Source organism: Sus scrofa, chromosome 8, assembly GCF_000003025.6.
Source record: "Sus scrofa isolate TJ Tabasco breed Duroc chromosome 8, Sscrofa11.1, whole genome shotgun sequence".
Lineage (NCBI taxonomy): Eukaryota > Metazoa > Chordata > Mammalia > Artiodactyla > Suidae > Sus > Sus scrofa.
Window position 1 is genome coordinate 100,447,345 of NC_010450.4, and position 15,949 is coordinate 100,463,293.

At 37.3% G+C, this 15,949-nt stretch overlaps 1 protein-coding gene across 3 annotated transcripts in view; it reads right to left on the reverse strand.

The window, feature by feature from the left end:
• Positions 2,132–15,949, reverse strand: part of SPRY1 (sprouty RTK signaling antagonist 1) — a 414,305-nt gene continuing 400,487 nt past the window's right edge. For all 3 annotated transcript variants that reach the window (XR_002346360.1, XR_002346358.1, XR_002346357.1), the window contains 2 exons: positions 11,042–11,102; positions 2,132–4,138 (listed from right to left, as the gene is read on the reverse strand). The gene's annotated coding sequence lies outside the window, so the exon portion shown is untranslated. The remainder of the gene's footprint in view (positions 4,139–11,041; positions 11,103–15,949) is intronic.

The following is a 15,949-nucleotide window of genomic DNA, read 5'->3' on the forward strand; positions in this document are numbered from 1 at the left end:
CTTACCTCTTAGAACTGTTTTTGCTGAATTCCATAGATTTTGAAGTGTTTTCATTTTCATTTGTCTCAAGGTATTTTCTGATTTGCTCTTTGAATTTCTCATTGACCCATTGGTTTTTAGTATCATGTTGTTTAGTCTCCATGTGTTTGTGCTTTCCTTACTTTTGATTTCTAGTTTCATATTGTTGTGGCAGGAAAAATGCTTGATATAATTTCTGTCCTCTTAAGTATGTTGGATATTATTTTGCGACATAGCACATGATATATTCTGGAGTGTATTCCATGCGTACTTGAAAAGAATGTGCATTCTGCTGTTTTGGGATGGAATGTCCTATAGATATGTATTAAATCCAACTGGTCTGTTGCATCATTTAAGATCACTGTTGCCTTATTAGATTATTTGACCATTGATATCAGTGGCATGTTAAAGGTCCCCTGCTATTAATTTTTAGTATTGTCAGTTTCTCCCTTTATGTTCTATTATTATTTGCTATACATATTTAGGTACTCTTGTATTGGATACATATATGTTAATGAGGGTTAACATGTCCTCTTATTGATCTCTTGGCATTTTATACTGCCCTTCTGAAGTGAGTGTCATGTAAGCAGCATATAGATAGGTCTTGTTTTTTGTTTTTTCTTTATCCAGTCAGCCACAGAGATCGGGACTACCGCTGATGTGCTGCTGCCTATGTAAATGCCAGTAATCATTGCCCATGCCATGCTCAAATACTGACCCAGGTCTGGATCACCTCTATATTCCATGGCTGAGCTCTCTCCCTAATTATGGTAGCATTCAGTCCACAGTGCAGAGCTGCAATATGAAGCAAGCAGAACTGGAGCATTCACTCAGTTCAGGCTGGGGCATGCTCTGGGATGTTCTAAGAAGACTGGGCAGTTTTCAGTCTACCCTCTCCACCTTGCCCCAGGAGGAAGCCAGTACTAATGCTGTCTTCATGCACCAAGTCCAAGCTTCCCACTGATCTCCTGTCAGTGCCAAGAGCCCTCCAACCAGCCAAGGGCACTCATCTGCTTGTCTTTGCTGTGTCAGACCAGAGAACTGGAGCACCCAGTGTATCCCTCAAATCACTCACCCTCAGGGCTGATCTCATTTTTGTCTGAGTTTTCCCCCAGGGCTGCACAGGTCCTGACCTGATCACTTCTCTTCCCTTTCTACCTGATTCTGCAGTGGTCTTTCTTACAGCATTGCCAATCTCCAGTTAGTTTTTAGTCTTTTTGCCAATCTCCAGTTAGTTTTTAGTGAGAATTGTTCCACAGGTCTTTTTGCCAATCTCCAGTTAGTTTTTAGTGAGAATTGTTCCACAGGTAGATGTATTTTTGATGTGTTCGTGGGGGGTGATGAGTTTCATATCCTCCTACTCTACCATCTTAATCTCTATAATGAAATGTTAAAGCCATGTGAAATACAAAATTATGGGAATATTTGATACAATAGAAAGTCCATGTGGTTTGGTAGTCATGTGAGACTAGATTCAACTCCCAACTCTATTACTTAAAATTTGAATGACTTTGTTTTAATAACAGCTCTGATTTTTAATTTTATCATCTCCCAAAGTAGACTTGTTAGTGACGACCTTAGAAAGTTCTTATGAGGATTACATGAAATTATATTTTTGAATGCTCTTAACATGGGACTATCACAGTACCCACTTAATCAGTCATGGCTATTATTATTGTAATGTTGGTTGAATGGAAGGAATAGTAGCAAAAATACTGGTATTAACAACCATGCCTTTTTTTAAACTATTGTTGTGGGGGAAAGCAAAACTTTTCATTGTAGTCACATGGAGAATTCCAAAATCAAAAACTGCATAGAACATTCTTTCTCAATAATGTACTTTTGTCAGTTAATACTATGGCCAATCATTGTTGCATACATGAATGCATAGTGACTTCTGATTAACTCTTTCCAAATAAGTTAAGCTCATATCAGGAGATTAAGCTAACTCATATGTGATTAAGCTAAAACATATGTAATGTTGGTTTCTGCTCTCAGTGCAGTTCTAAACTGTTAAACCCACACCAGCTGCATTCATAAACCAGCCATTCTAATCATCTGGTATCACTCCTTGGGGCACGTTAGATTATAGAAGGAATGTGATAAAGCAACATGAATTTTAGCAGATTTATTTCAATTTCTAATTGAACTCATTCCAGCATATTCCCTGACCACTCCTGGGCAAAGAGACTTAAAGAAAAATGAGTTCAGATGAAAAATTTCCAGTTATTTACAACAATAATCCTCAAAATGATTGTCCCATCGTCTCTGTAATTTAAATAATTTTTAAAAACCATCTTCCTCTCAGTTCAAATATAAAGCTGATTTAAAAAATCAAAGAAATACCTTTATAACTTATAAGTTTCTTGATAGTCCTTATAAAGAAAAAATAATTTGAGTCTGAATTTGGGAATAATAATACATACTACCTCATAAGATTCCATCCAAAAATAATACAACTAAGATAATACTTACTATGTTGTAATCACTATTTTCCAAGAGTTTAACATGTATTACCTCAAACCACATAGTAATTCTAAGATATGGATGTTATTATGCCCTCTTTTTTCCCTTTGTTTTTCAGATTAAAAAAACTAGGGCATACAAGCTTAAGTATCTTGAAATGGTGAGTAGAAACCAAGATTCACATGCAAGAGTTTGTCTCCTTGACCTCTCATTCATAATGCTCATTACAAAAATTAAGAATGACATTCAGGGATTATTTTAAAATAAAATATATCCAAGTAATTTTAAATCTCATTTTTTTGTATACCAACAAGATAGGTGAAAAATCACAGGGCTAACAGTCTCACTAACGAATATTACAAACAAAGCCACTCTTTAACAAGCCTATCTTAAAATTTCAGCTTTTTTGTTTCATTCCTTTTTTTTTTTTCTTTTGTCTTAACCCTTTTCTTTTCCTGTCTTTTCAAAGGGGTTTCCAACTATCTGTTTCAACTTTCTTCCATATTCCTACTAATCATTTTCATTTGTACATGAGGACTTTCAACTGCTATGGATTTATGTTGTGTCATTTTCTTCTGGAAATTGTAATATTTGACCCCCTCTTAGTTTACTTCCTAGCTAGTCTTTTCTACACTTTGCTTCCATTATCTCCTTCTAAATTAGTGTGTTTGTTTAGCTACTTTAGATTTATTGGTGACTCTTACAACATCTAAATGAATAACCAGGGTCATCATTTCAGAAAAATTATGAAATGTTGAAAGAGAAAAGATCTTTTGTTTGCTGCTCTCCTTATTCATTCCAACTCCAACCTCCACTCTTACCCCAGTCCTACCCCCATGTCAGAGAATGTGCTGATTAGAGCCTCATCTATCCTTTAAAGTGCAAAAACAAGAGAAAAGAAATAATTTCTGTATTTACGTTGCCATTTGAGCCTGAATTTTCAAAGATGTCTGGCTAATAGCTATATTTACTCGAGGTAGAATATAATAAAATATAATATCTGTATTTACCAGAGGTAGAAATACTCTGGTTAAATATTATAATATTCAAAGAAAAACTAATCAAGGGAAGTTTTCAATCCAAAAGAAGGGTCATATCTCTGATTATAAAGATCACATGACAGTGGACATGCCTAAGTGAGAAAATGCCAAATCTTTCTATATAATATTAAGTGACAGTATGCAAAAGCACTTACTGGGTTTCATATGTTAAATTCATTATCTGATATAATACTCTTTCCAGGTAAATCAGCAGAGGGATGTAAAATTGCATAAATTTGTTCACAAGGTTGTAAATGTGTCAGAGTAGCTGTTTTTCAGGTATCTGAGTTGACCCAACAGCTGAATGCTCACTTGTGTTAGTCTGTAATAAAATACTCATGCCTGGACCTCACTCTGGTCAAGTGCCAAACTAATTATCTATTACCTGATATTGTCCAGGGGTTCTCTTTTACATACTTCTGAGGCAAGCAGGTAAAATATTTAATCCTTCCTCCAAATACACTAATCTACAGTTAGTCTAGATAAAAATAAAACTGAATAATAATGATAATTTTAAAGCAAATCACCAAATAAGTTCACTGACATAAGTCTTTAGTCAATACTCGTGACCCGGTGGAATATCAATTCTGTCATTTCTTATACTTGGAAGCAATCTGTAGAAAGAGAAGAGGAAACAAAACAAGAAGGTTAATTGATCCATTAACATGATTACTAACAAAAGAAGAAAACAGGTTTTCTTATGTTCTTTCATTATAATAGAAAAAATTGTTCAAAATTACATAATTGAGAGTGTGGGAACCAGGAAGAGATTTGAATCACTGTGACTTATTACATTGGTTTTTTTCAGCCCTTATTCCACTAAATAGATGTTTCTTTTTATACCATACTGAGTACTGCTATGTTTACGCCATTATAAAATCACAAAGTGGAACTGTGGAAATGGCTATAACTAGAAATTATGAGCTGGATACCTATTTATTACAAATGGCACTTATGCAAAAGAGAGAAATTCTAAAGAGACGCGATAAGCCTGTTATTCATTTGCTTATGTATTACTGAATAAACAGGAGCACTCTTTTAAGTTTAATAAATTTAGAGGAAAATGTGAGTACCAGAAAGAAGTATAAGTTACACTCATAACACTTACAGTAGTATATGCCAAGGCAGTATCTATGTGGTGCTCAGATTACACTAAACAAGCCCTGAACAAATGTCAATAACGTCATCATGGATGTCACTTAGAAACTCCTTATGGGCCATTCAAAGTGCTTATAAGCACATGTATTTTATATCTTCCTGAATTAAATGTCTTATTCTATTTTAAATGCAGTATATTTTGTATTGCTTCTATTGTAGAAGTACTACTTGATTTGTCATTTTTTTATTTATTGATCTCTTAAATGTGTATTGATTTGATTCTAAATGCTAAGTAATTTTACACAATACTTCATAATTTTAGACCTGCAAGTAATTCCCCTAGTGATTCAGTTGAACTGAAGATTTAAATAAAAAAACAGTCTTAGGAGTTCCCGTCGTGGCGCAGTGGTTAACGAATCCGACTAGGAACCATGAGGTTGCGGGTTCGGTCCCTGCCCTTGCTCAGTGGGTTAACGATCCGGCGTTGCCGTGAGCTGTGGTGTAGGTTGCAGACGCGGCTCGGATCCCGCGTTGCCGTGGCTCTGGCGTGGGCTGGTGGCTACAGCTCCGATTCAACCCCTAGCCTGGGAACCTCCATGTGCCGCGGGAGCGGCCCAAGAAATAGCAACAACAACAACAACAACAAAACAGTCTTAAAGGTATAAAGAGATTGATAGAATAACTTAAACTCATAAAAGGACACAAATTTAACCAATTTACTTAGCTAAATGATATCTAAGAGTAGACAATAATATTTAAAATTTATTTTAATTTGTATGAGTTTGTATCATTTTAATGCAGTTTTATCAATACAAATATTCCTTTAGAATAACAGTAAGAACAGAGTGCATATTATTGATTAAATCCTAGTTAATCACTGTTAAAATAAATTTAAAATGTCATATTTAAATTTAATTTAATTTAATAAATATTTATAGAGGCACTGTTGAAAATACATGCTATGAAATTGATTGTGGGAGATGGCTTATAAACAAAAAGAGTCATAATAATCCAATCTTTAAAAAAATAGAAAATCATGTATTTTTATGATTATTTCAAGACGTAAATTTCAGTTGTATATTATTTCATTCATCCAATATTTATTGAATATCACCTCTCCTTCAGACACTGTGTAGGCATTGCTGTCTCCAACAGCAAACTGAACCCAGAATAATGTACTGCACAAGTAAATTTAGGTCTTCACTCAATAGAAAAATGACATAAGAAATGTAAAAGTAAGCCCAAGAGAGCTGGAGTCAGGAAAGAGGAAATACCTGGTTAGGGGCATCAGCCTTTCCTCAAGGAGGAAGCATTTAATTTGCAACTTGAAGGATGCTTAGGATTTCAACAAAGAGAGGAGGGCTTTCTCCAGACTTATAATTAACAGTTATGTGGAAAGGGAGGCAGTAAGAACTCAGAAAGTATGCAAGTAGCATGGGGCATTTTCTTATTGTAGTATTAGGTATAGACCCATACTACATACTTCTCATGAGATTATAGGTTGAGTAATTTCTAAGCAGTTAGGAAATTTGAGAAGGTCCTTTTTTCTTCTTCTGATAAATTATTTCCTCAGGTTTTCTCTTTCATTCTCAGAAGTGTATTAGCAAGAGCCAATTCCATTCTTGCTCCGTTCTGATCTATTTTCTGTAGAGCAGCAGCCAGAGATCTTTCTTAAATGCATATGTGAGGATCTCACTTCTCTGCTTGAGTCATCAATGTTTTCTTCTTTTATACTTGATGAAATAAAACAATAAATGAAAAAAGGGAAACAAAATCTAACAAAGTTTTGTCTGACTCAGAGCCTGTGAAAAAGTTCTTCTTTCAAGAAACTTTTCCTTCCTGTTTTGCCATACTAGTAATGATTTACCATCATCACTTATCAGTAAATGAGAGTTTCTTAAATATTCCTTCCCTGATTCATTTAATCTAAACGAACTTTTCTTTTAATTCTCTCTTGTGTGGACCCCAGTCTTTTTGTTTCCCCTCATTTATCACAACTTGTAATTGTATATTCACTTATGTGTTCACTAATATGATGACTTTCATTATCCATTCCCATAACTCCATCTCTGATAGACTAGAAGCTCCATTAGAAAAGCATCGTTTTAGGCGCAGTAGGTTAAGGATCCAGTGTTGTCACTGCAGCAGCTTGGGTCACTGCTATGACTCAGGTTCGAACCCTGGCCTGGGAACTTTCACATGATGCAGCTATAGAAAAAAAAAGAAAAAGCATAATTTTAGGTTTGATTGACCATTGTAGACCTAATACCCAACATACCTCTGAAGGAAAGACAGTTGGCAATACACATTGATTGGATAAATCGCTTTACATATCCTAAAATCATTTTTCATATTCTGAAACATAATCATAAAATTACATGATTTCTTTAAGTGGCTTATTATGACTCCTATCTTCATTGAAATCTAAGCCAGGATTATTACTTTCAATGAAAAGAAGATACTATTTCTTGATTATCAAACTCTTTCAAAGCAAGGGTAACATGTTGATTTGATTAGCAATAACCTTTCTATATTCAGTTTTGCCTTTTCCAAGCATCTAGACATCCAGCACACACACACACACACACACACACACACAGTGATATTGCTGTGTCCAGTGCTGCAGGGCATCAGGGAACTCTGGAAGAAGGACGGCACACTATAACAAAATGCATAAGACTCTTACATCTAGAAAGTAGGGGACCAAGAGGCATTCTGTTCTACAGAACAAGGGTGCTGGGCTTTAGCCCACAATAATTTTATTAAGGAAGGTGCCGTATGTAGATTAGTGAGCAGGAACAGGCATAGGCGATGACAAAGCTACCTCTTAGTGAATAACAAAGGAAATGATTAGCCCTGGTGCATACCTCTAGGGCATAGTGCAGCTGCTTATAGAATAGCATAGTTTGTGCATAACTCCCTTATCTTGTCTTTGAAAGAGACCCTGGACCTTAGAAAGTCAGCAGCTGTTTGCTTTCTGCAGAGTTCAGCTGTTCAGTGGCCTCCAACATGTTATAAGAATGAAGGTTGACATTCCACTTGGTTGTTAGTCCTACAACCATAGAAAGTGACTAAAGGGAAGGACCACAGGGATGAAAATGAAAGTAGGGTGAGGAAGGTAAATGCTAAGATTCTATTTCACTTATTCCTGAGTCATACTGAATTATGGGACCTGAGTAGCTGAATCTCATAGGTATCTAGATATCATATAGTGTGGTAGACTGAACTTTCAAAAAATCTATCCTATCTCACATTCTCATCTCTATATAATCCTTACCTTGATCAAAAAGTGAGGTCGGTGAACCACCTCAGTGAATATGGGTGGGCTTCACACTCACTTGGAACCAAGAGAATGAGACACAGGATAAGCTGAATGACTTGTGAGGCTAGGTCTAAAAAGGTGGTCCCATTTCTACATACATTCATATTCTAATAATGCCACAGAGGGAAAGTGATTAAGAGGTGAAAACCAAGGAAGAAGGATCAAGATGCCAGAGGAGTAAGACGTCATGCTCACCTTCTCCCACAAACACATCAAGAAAAACACACCTACATGTAAAACAGTTCACACAGAACATCTACTGAATGCTGGCAGAAGAACTTAAACCTCCCAAAAGGGCAAGAAACTTTAGACATGACCAGGTTGAACAAAAGAAAAAGAGAGAGAGAGAAATAATCAGGATGGGGCTAGCATTCCTACACCCTAGGAAGCCACCTAACTGAAGGAAAGATCAACCGAGTCGGAGGGACCTCAAGTTGCCGAGAAAAAGTGCAGCAGCTGGACTGAGGAGGGCAAAGTAGAATGAGAGCAGCACTGCACCACTGCCCTGGACACCACAGCCTGAAGCTCTTGGGCGGGGACTGGGCGCTGAGATTCAGGCTCCGGAGGTCAGTTCTAGGGAGAGGACTAGGGTTGGCTGTGTGGGAACAGCCTAAGGGGCTAAGGAACGGTGTGCCATGGGTTGGGGAGCAGGTGTGCTATGGGCTGGGGAGTGGAACACCATGGCAGAGGGAACCCAGGAGGAGGTCTGGACCTGTGGGAAAAGCAAGGTGCCTTTGTTGGGGAGAGCTAGAGCAGGAGGGGCAGACCACCATAGGAATCTCCCTGCTCCCGTGCATGGGGTCTCTCGGAGGGCAGGGCAACTCTGGTGCAGGCTACAGGTGGCAAGAAGCTAGTTGCTTAGGCTACAGGAGACCAGGTGCCTCTTGTGCAGGCTATGGGTGTCTGGGCACCTCTTGTGTGGGCTAAGAGCAGCATGGAGCTAAGTGCAACATGGTACCTCTTGTGTGATCCACAGGCAACAAGGACAGACTGCAGAAGTCATCTCCAAGGCCAAGGGAGGCATGGCCTGCCACCACTGGGGGCCTGTGAGTGGGCTCAACCTGCAGCCCCAGTCACCTCAGGGGTCAGCAAAAAAAAAAAAAAAAAAAATTAGGGCACTGCAACCAAGCAAAAGACACAGAATTGCCAAAACAATGCTGAGGAACAAAAACCAAGCAGGAGGCATAAGTCTCCCAGACTTCAGGCACTATTACAAAGCCTCAGTAATCAAGACAGTGTGGTACTGGTACAAAACAGACATACAGACCAATGGAACAGAATAGAGAACCCAGAAATAAATCCAGACACCTACAGTCAATTAATCTTTGACAAAGGAGGCAAGAACATAAAATGGGAAAAAGATTCTTTTCAGCAAGTGGTGCTGGGAAAACTGGACAGCTGCATGTAAATCAATGAAACAGGAACACACCCTCACACCATGCACAAAAATAAACTCAAAATGGCTTAAAGAGTTAAACACTAAGACAAGACACCATCAACTCCTAGAAGAGAACATAGGCAAAACATTCTCTGACGTCAACCGTACAATGTTTTTCTCAAGTCAGTCTCCTAAGGCAACAGAAATAAAAGCAAAAATAAACCAGTGGGACCTAATCAAACTGACAAACTTTTGCACAGCAAAAGAAACCATTAAAAAAAAAAGACAACTTACAGAATGGGAGAAAACAGTTTCAAAGATGCAACTGACAAGAGCTTAATCTCTGAAATATACCACAATTTATACAACTCAACAGCAAAAAAGCCAACAACCCAATTGAAAAATGGGCAAAAGACCTGAATAGACATTTCTCCAAAGAGGATCTACAGGTGGCCAACAAGCACATGAAAATATGCTCCACATCACTAATTATTAGAGAAATGCAGATCAAAACTACTATGAGGTATACCACCTCACACCAGTCAGAATGGCCATCATTAATAAGTCCACAAATAACAAGTGCTAGAGAGGGTATGGAGAAAAGAGAACCCTTCCTACCCTGCTGGTGGGAATGTAAATTGGTACAACTACTATGGAAAACAGTATGTAGGAACCTCCAAAAACTAAATATAGAACTACCATATGATCTAGAAATCCCACTCCTGGGTATATATCCAGACAAAACCTTCATTGAAAAAGATACATGCACTGCTATGTTCATTGCAGCTCTATTCCCAATAGCCAAGACATGGAAACAACCTAAATGTCCACCAACAGATGAATGGATTAAGAAGATGTGGTATATATACATAATGGAATACTACTCAGCCATTAAAAAGGACAAAATAATGCCATTTGCAGCAACATAGATGGAACTAGAGACTCTCATACTAAGTGAAGTAAGTCAGAAAGAGAAAGGCAAATGCCATATGATATCACATATCTCAAATCTAATATATGGCACAAATGAACCTTTCCGCAGAAAAGAAACTCATGGACTTGGAGAACAGACTTGTGGTTGCCAAGGGGGAGGGGAATGAAGCGGGATGGACTGGGAATTTGGGGTTAATATATGCAAACTGTTGCCTTTGGAATGGATAAGCAATGAGATCATGCAGTATAGCACTGGGAATTAGTCACTTAAGATGGAGCATGATAATATGAGAAAAAAGAATGTACATATGTATGTGTGACTGGGTCACCTTGCTGTATACAGTAGAAAATTGACAGAACGCTGTAAACCAGGTATAGTGGAAAAAATTAAAATTCATTAAAAAAGGGTGAAAATCATTTCCCAGGTCCTTACATTTTTCTTTTTCTTCTATAATACATATTTTGCTAAAGAGATAAGCCTTTTCCCCCTTCTTCCTTCACCACTTTATAGATTTCAGCATTTAAAGGCATCCCCTGCCTTTGAGTCCTAGACATTATAGAGTAGAGGCAAGACTTCCATCCCATTTTTCTAAATTTCTTGTCCACAGAATTCATGAGAATAATAAAACTGTATTATTTGATCTTTGAATTTGAGGTGGCTTGTCAAACAGATAATTTTATTATTTAGCATGGCATACAAATCTCTTGTGATTTAAATTACCTTTATATTATCATTTGTTCATTTTCCTAATTCACTTGGTCATAAAAAAACAAAAGTTGTCTTACTTTCTCTTTGGTTGAGACTTCAGCTTTCATTTTTGCAGCATCCTTTAACTAGAGCTTCCCCCTGCACAAGAGATAAAGTCCAACCCAGAAAATCAGTTCCAAAGGTAGGCATTTCTGCCTGTGGACATGTACTACATAGTGACAGCCCTCTTATTGGAACATTGCCTGAACATGACCACTGATTCCTGTGTCCTCTTCAGCCTGGTAGTCTGCAGTTTTGCCTAGCTTGGTCACTTGATATATTTATCCATCCACTTAATGAATATAAGAAAACCATTTTGTTGCTTTCCTAGAAGTGGATTCGTTTAAGGTCACTAGATCTGTTTCTTCATATGTGAATGAAACGGTTGAACTATATACCATAGTTTCTACTTCATTAAAACCTGTGCACTTGGAGTCCTGATCCAGCATAGATCCTGAGGTTCCATACTATTATGAAGGCAAGCCACAAGCCAGTATAGGCACTCATTGCCCAGGGACCAGATACTTGAATGAACGAGCCTTCAGATGATTCCAGATTCTACTCTTCAAAGCAGCCTTAAAAATTGAGACTTACCATGACCCTTTATTTTTTCTGTTGAATAACATTACCTGTAAGGTTATTGTCCAATAATATGTGCCCTAGAGTCATGTAGAATAATAAGCATACCAAATATAAAATTGTACCGTATGAAACTTGCAGTCAAGATCATATTCAGTTTGCAGGTGAACTTTTTGCATGGGTTCTATCTTTGTGCACATAACTTGCACTTCAGTAGCAATAAAGCAAGCCATAAACATGCAATGAATAATTTTCCATTACCGTTATTTGAATCATGGTTTAAAGTTACTTTATTGTAGAATAATATTTTTTAAATTATCCATTGAATTTTTCATTGATAATCATTCTTAAAACTCTTTACCTACTCAGGTTAAGACATACTTCATGGAAAGAGCTAAAGTCAGGCAAGATAGGATCCATTATTTGTCCAGCTTTAAACTCCTCAGATAATCTTTTGAGGCTCATTTTAGATGCAAAATTGTGAAACATAGCTTTAAAAGTAAGACTTTGTTGAGAGAAAAACATGGCATACAGACTTGCATTAATTGTGTTCCTCATTTTCTAGAACTTATGATGCTTTGAAATTTGGGTTCTTGCAGATACTGGAGACTGCCCCACCCAGGATTAGCTGATTCCTGGAGATAGTAAATGACTCCCTTGGGATGTGGCTTTCATGTGCAAATCAAGCAATCTAGAGTCCAAACTCTCTTACTTTCCCCTTTATCAAACTCTCACAGGTTGAGTCCCTATCCCTCTGCCCAAATATCACCTCAGAGCCAAGTACCAGGTAACTAGGGGCTATCCCTACATCTCAAGGTCTGTTGAAAGTTATTCACACTAGCCAATCCTAAATATATTTAGCCTGCTACCCTGCCTTGCCCATTGCTTGCCATGAAAACCACAATGAAGACTTTCACCCATGTTTTTGCTTGTTCCTCTGCCTCCTCACCAAACCTGATGCTTCCCCATGTGGCCCTGCATGGCATGCCGTGCCTCCTGTTTCAGGGTCTGTGACTATAAACTTCTTTCATGGCAATCATTTCTATGTCTGTGTCTTAGTATATCTGAAAAAAATCCAGAGTTCATTTTAGATAAAGATTCTGGATGAACCTTTTTAAACTTTGGATTAAACTTCATAGAACTGATCATGGAGTTTTTATTCTGTATCACAAGGTGGACAAATTCCTTTCTCAAGTCCCACCTAAGCCTTCCTGGACAGTTCTAATATTTCTCAAAACTACTTCCCAAGCAAAAAGGAAAGAATAAAAACAGTTAATTGGGGAACCTAGTCTGCTTGTACACTATTTTGTGTGATTTGGAGCAGTCAGTTTTAAACAAAAAGAGACACTTGTTCTGTGGTTTTCAGGGCAAAGCAGAGTTTCTCCTTCCTACACATACACATGTGGCTTTTGGCCCCTTATCTTCCTTGGGGTTTTGTTTTGGCTCATGAATCCCTTCCATAATTTTCTTTCGCTCAAGTGGTTATTCAACTTTCAAAACAGATTTTATGGACATCATGATGAAAACAAAACAAAATAGCTTTGTTCTTGAGTATTTGTGATAAGTGGGTCTTCTAAAGTATGGGGCTAGGGGCAGAGCCCCTCTTGTCTAGGACTCAAGGAGGTATTGGCTATATTAGACATTGAGTCTTAAGATAAATCTATATCATTTAAGACACATAGTATTGCTGAAATGATGGAACTTAATCAAAACACAGAAATAGGTCCAGGCATTTATAAAAACTTGATTTTTCACAGAGAAGTAATTGAAAATGATTGAGAAAAGGTTGTGCTTTCAATAAATGGTCCTGGGACAATTGCTTACTCCCATGGAAGAAGGACCTAGGTGCTGCAATTTACACAATGTCTTATCTCCCACATTTTATTTATCAAAGCAAATCACAAAGCCAACTCCAGTTCAACAGAGTGAAGAAATAGGCTCTACCTTTTAAGAGCAGAGCAGCAGTGCCATATGACATAGTGCCATGGACAGAGGGAGACTTGAGTCACTAAGGAGAGCATTGCCAGATTTAGCAAATAAAAATACAGGAAACCCAGTTAAATTTGGATTTCAGAAAAACAACACATTTTTAGTATAAATATGTCCCCAATGTTGCATACAATATACATATACTAAAAAAATTCATTGTTGATCTGATTCTGAATATAACTGGGCATCCTCTGTTTTGTCTTGCAGCACTAATTAATGGTCATTGTTAAACTGATTACTACAAACATTATCTTTTAATTGTACAAAAAAACAGTCATAGCTTGATTTAGAAAATCTCAATCAATAAACACTTCTAAAAATAAATGTACAAAGAAACGTTTTCAAGTGTAGATTTCCAGGAGTTTAGAGCTCCTTATAAATGGTAGCAGCTTATCAGTAGAGAATAGCAGGACCAGAAAAGATATTTCTATTTAGTTATATCATTATCTTTAGATACATGATTCCTCCATTTATCAGTTTATTAAAGGTACAAGTCATATTTATCAGCTCGTTCACACTCATTCTCATTCTCACATCTCTCCCTGGTACACTGAGAGGATGAAGAACCATTCATCCAGTCATAAAGGTTCCAGTGTTGCTCTGGTTAGCAGATATTTCCAAGCACTCTCCCAGTTTACATCCAAGGACATTGTCCCCTGGGTCTCACATTCCAGGCTGCACAGGACTCATGCTGATCTCACTAACAAGTGCAGAAAAAACCTCAGTGCCTCTGACCGAAGAGAGCTGGGCAGCCCACCACACAGGAGACTTGTTTGATGGAGCAGAACAACTTTCCAGGAAGATGTAATAGATTTTATAGTATTTCTAAAAGAACCTAATTGTGGCAAGAATAATACCAACTAATATGTATTTTTATCTCCAATTTCTGTACCTCTGACTTTCAGTCATGGTTTTATTGAATTCCTTTAGGGTGTGTAATTGTGCACTGAGCTGGGGATACATGAGACCTTGTCCTTATAGAATACTATTTAGTAGATGAGAAAAACATCATGAACAGAAATATAAATATATAAAGAGCACAGAAGTCATTTTTCTAACAGCTGAAGAAAATGGATGGCTAATATCCAAAAAAGCTTTGGTAAAGTAGAAGAATCATAAACTGAGATTTAATGGAGGAGATTCTGTGACAGGCTGAGCAGGAAGAAGAAAACTTGGCAGAGACTTTTATTAGATGTTCTGCAGGATCTTAGTCTCCCATTTTTTCCTTAGTGATATAACCCTCAGGGTTTTGCTGAGTATGTGGTCACCTGGAATAAAGACTACATTTCCCAGACTCCATGGCAGCTAGGTGTGGGCCTGTGGTTAAGTTTTATCCAAAACAACATAAATGTGAAAATATTGTGTGCAATTTCCTAGAAACGTCTGTAGCAGGAAAGGGCCTGCCTCTCTTCAGCCTTTCCTACTTTTTGCTGGCTGGAATGCTGACAAGATGACAGCCACACAAACAGCCCCCTTGAAACATGAGGTAGAAGCATGAAATAGAATGCTGAGGGTGATGGAATAGTAAGACCAAAGGAGCCTTGGTCTCTGACACCATCCAATGCCACGCTGCTCATTCTAAGTGCTTACCTCCAGACTTCATTTTCGTAATTGAGAAACTGAACATTTGTCCTACTGAAGCCCTGCCTTGGGGATTTTCTACAAAATAAAATAGTTTCTACATATAACAGATATATAACTTAATGGCAAAATCAACTGCTTAATAGGAAATCAAAACTAGAGTTACCAGGATATATTTCCAAAAAGGAACGATCTTGTAATACAGTCAGCACATGTTATTCCCCAGGGCCATTCAGGCAAGTTTCCAACTGAAGAGCAAGGCAATGGGGAAAATATTCCAGACCAACTCTAAATGAGCCTGTCATTGAAGAGATTTATTTTCAAGAAAAGATCATAGTGTCAAAAAAGAAAAATAAGGATCATTTGCATTGAAATACCTCCAGCCAATTCCTACCAAATCAGGCTGAATATAAGTCAGAGTTGCAGTGAAATTAAATATAACTTCTGACCAATCTCTATATTAGCCCTTAAAGATATCTGTAATTGAGTTGTAGAATAGCTAGCAAAAAATCTTACATGGCATACCATTTTTTTTTTGAATATCAGTCTGTACAACGATAAGATGATTAAGTTATAAAGGTACTTTTAACAAAAACCTAATTTCCTGGAAACTTAACTTGTTCTTTTTTTCCCCAACAAAGCCCAAGACAAACATGTAAAATTGAGCATTACTTAGTAATTTGAACAAATATCAGTATTTATTTCAAATGCAGTTAATTTGAAGAAATTTCTATTATCATTATCAAGCCAGTGATAGGATCCTCCAAACAAATAATTCTGTAAGTACAGAACTGATA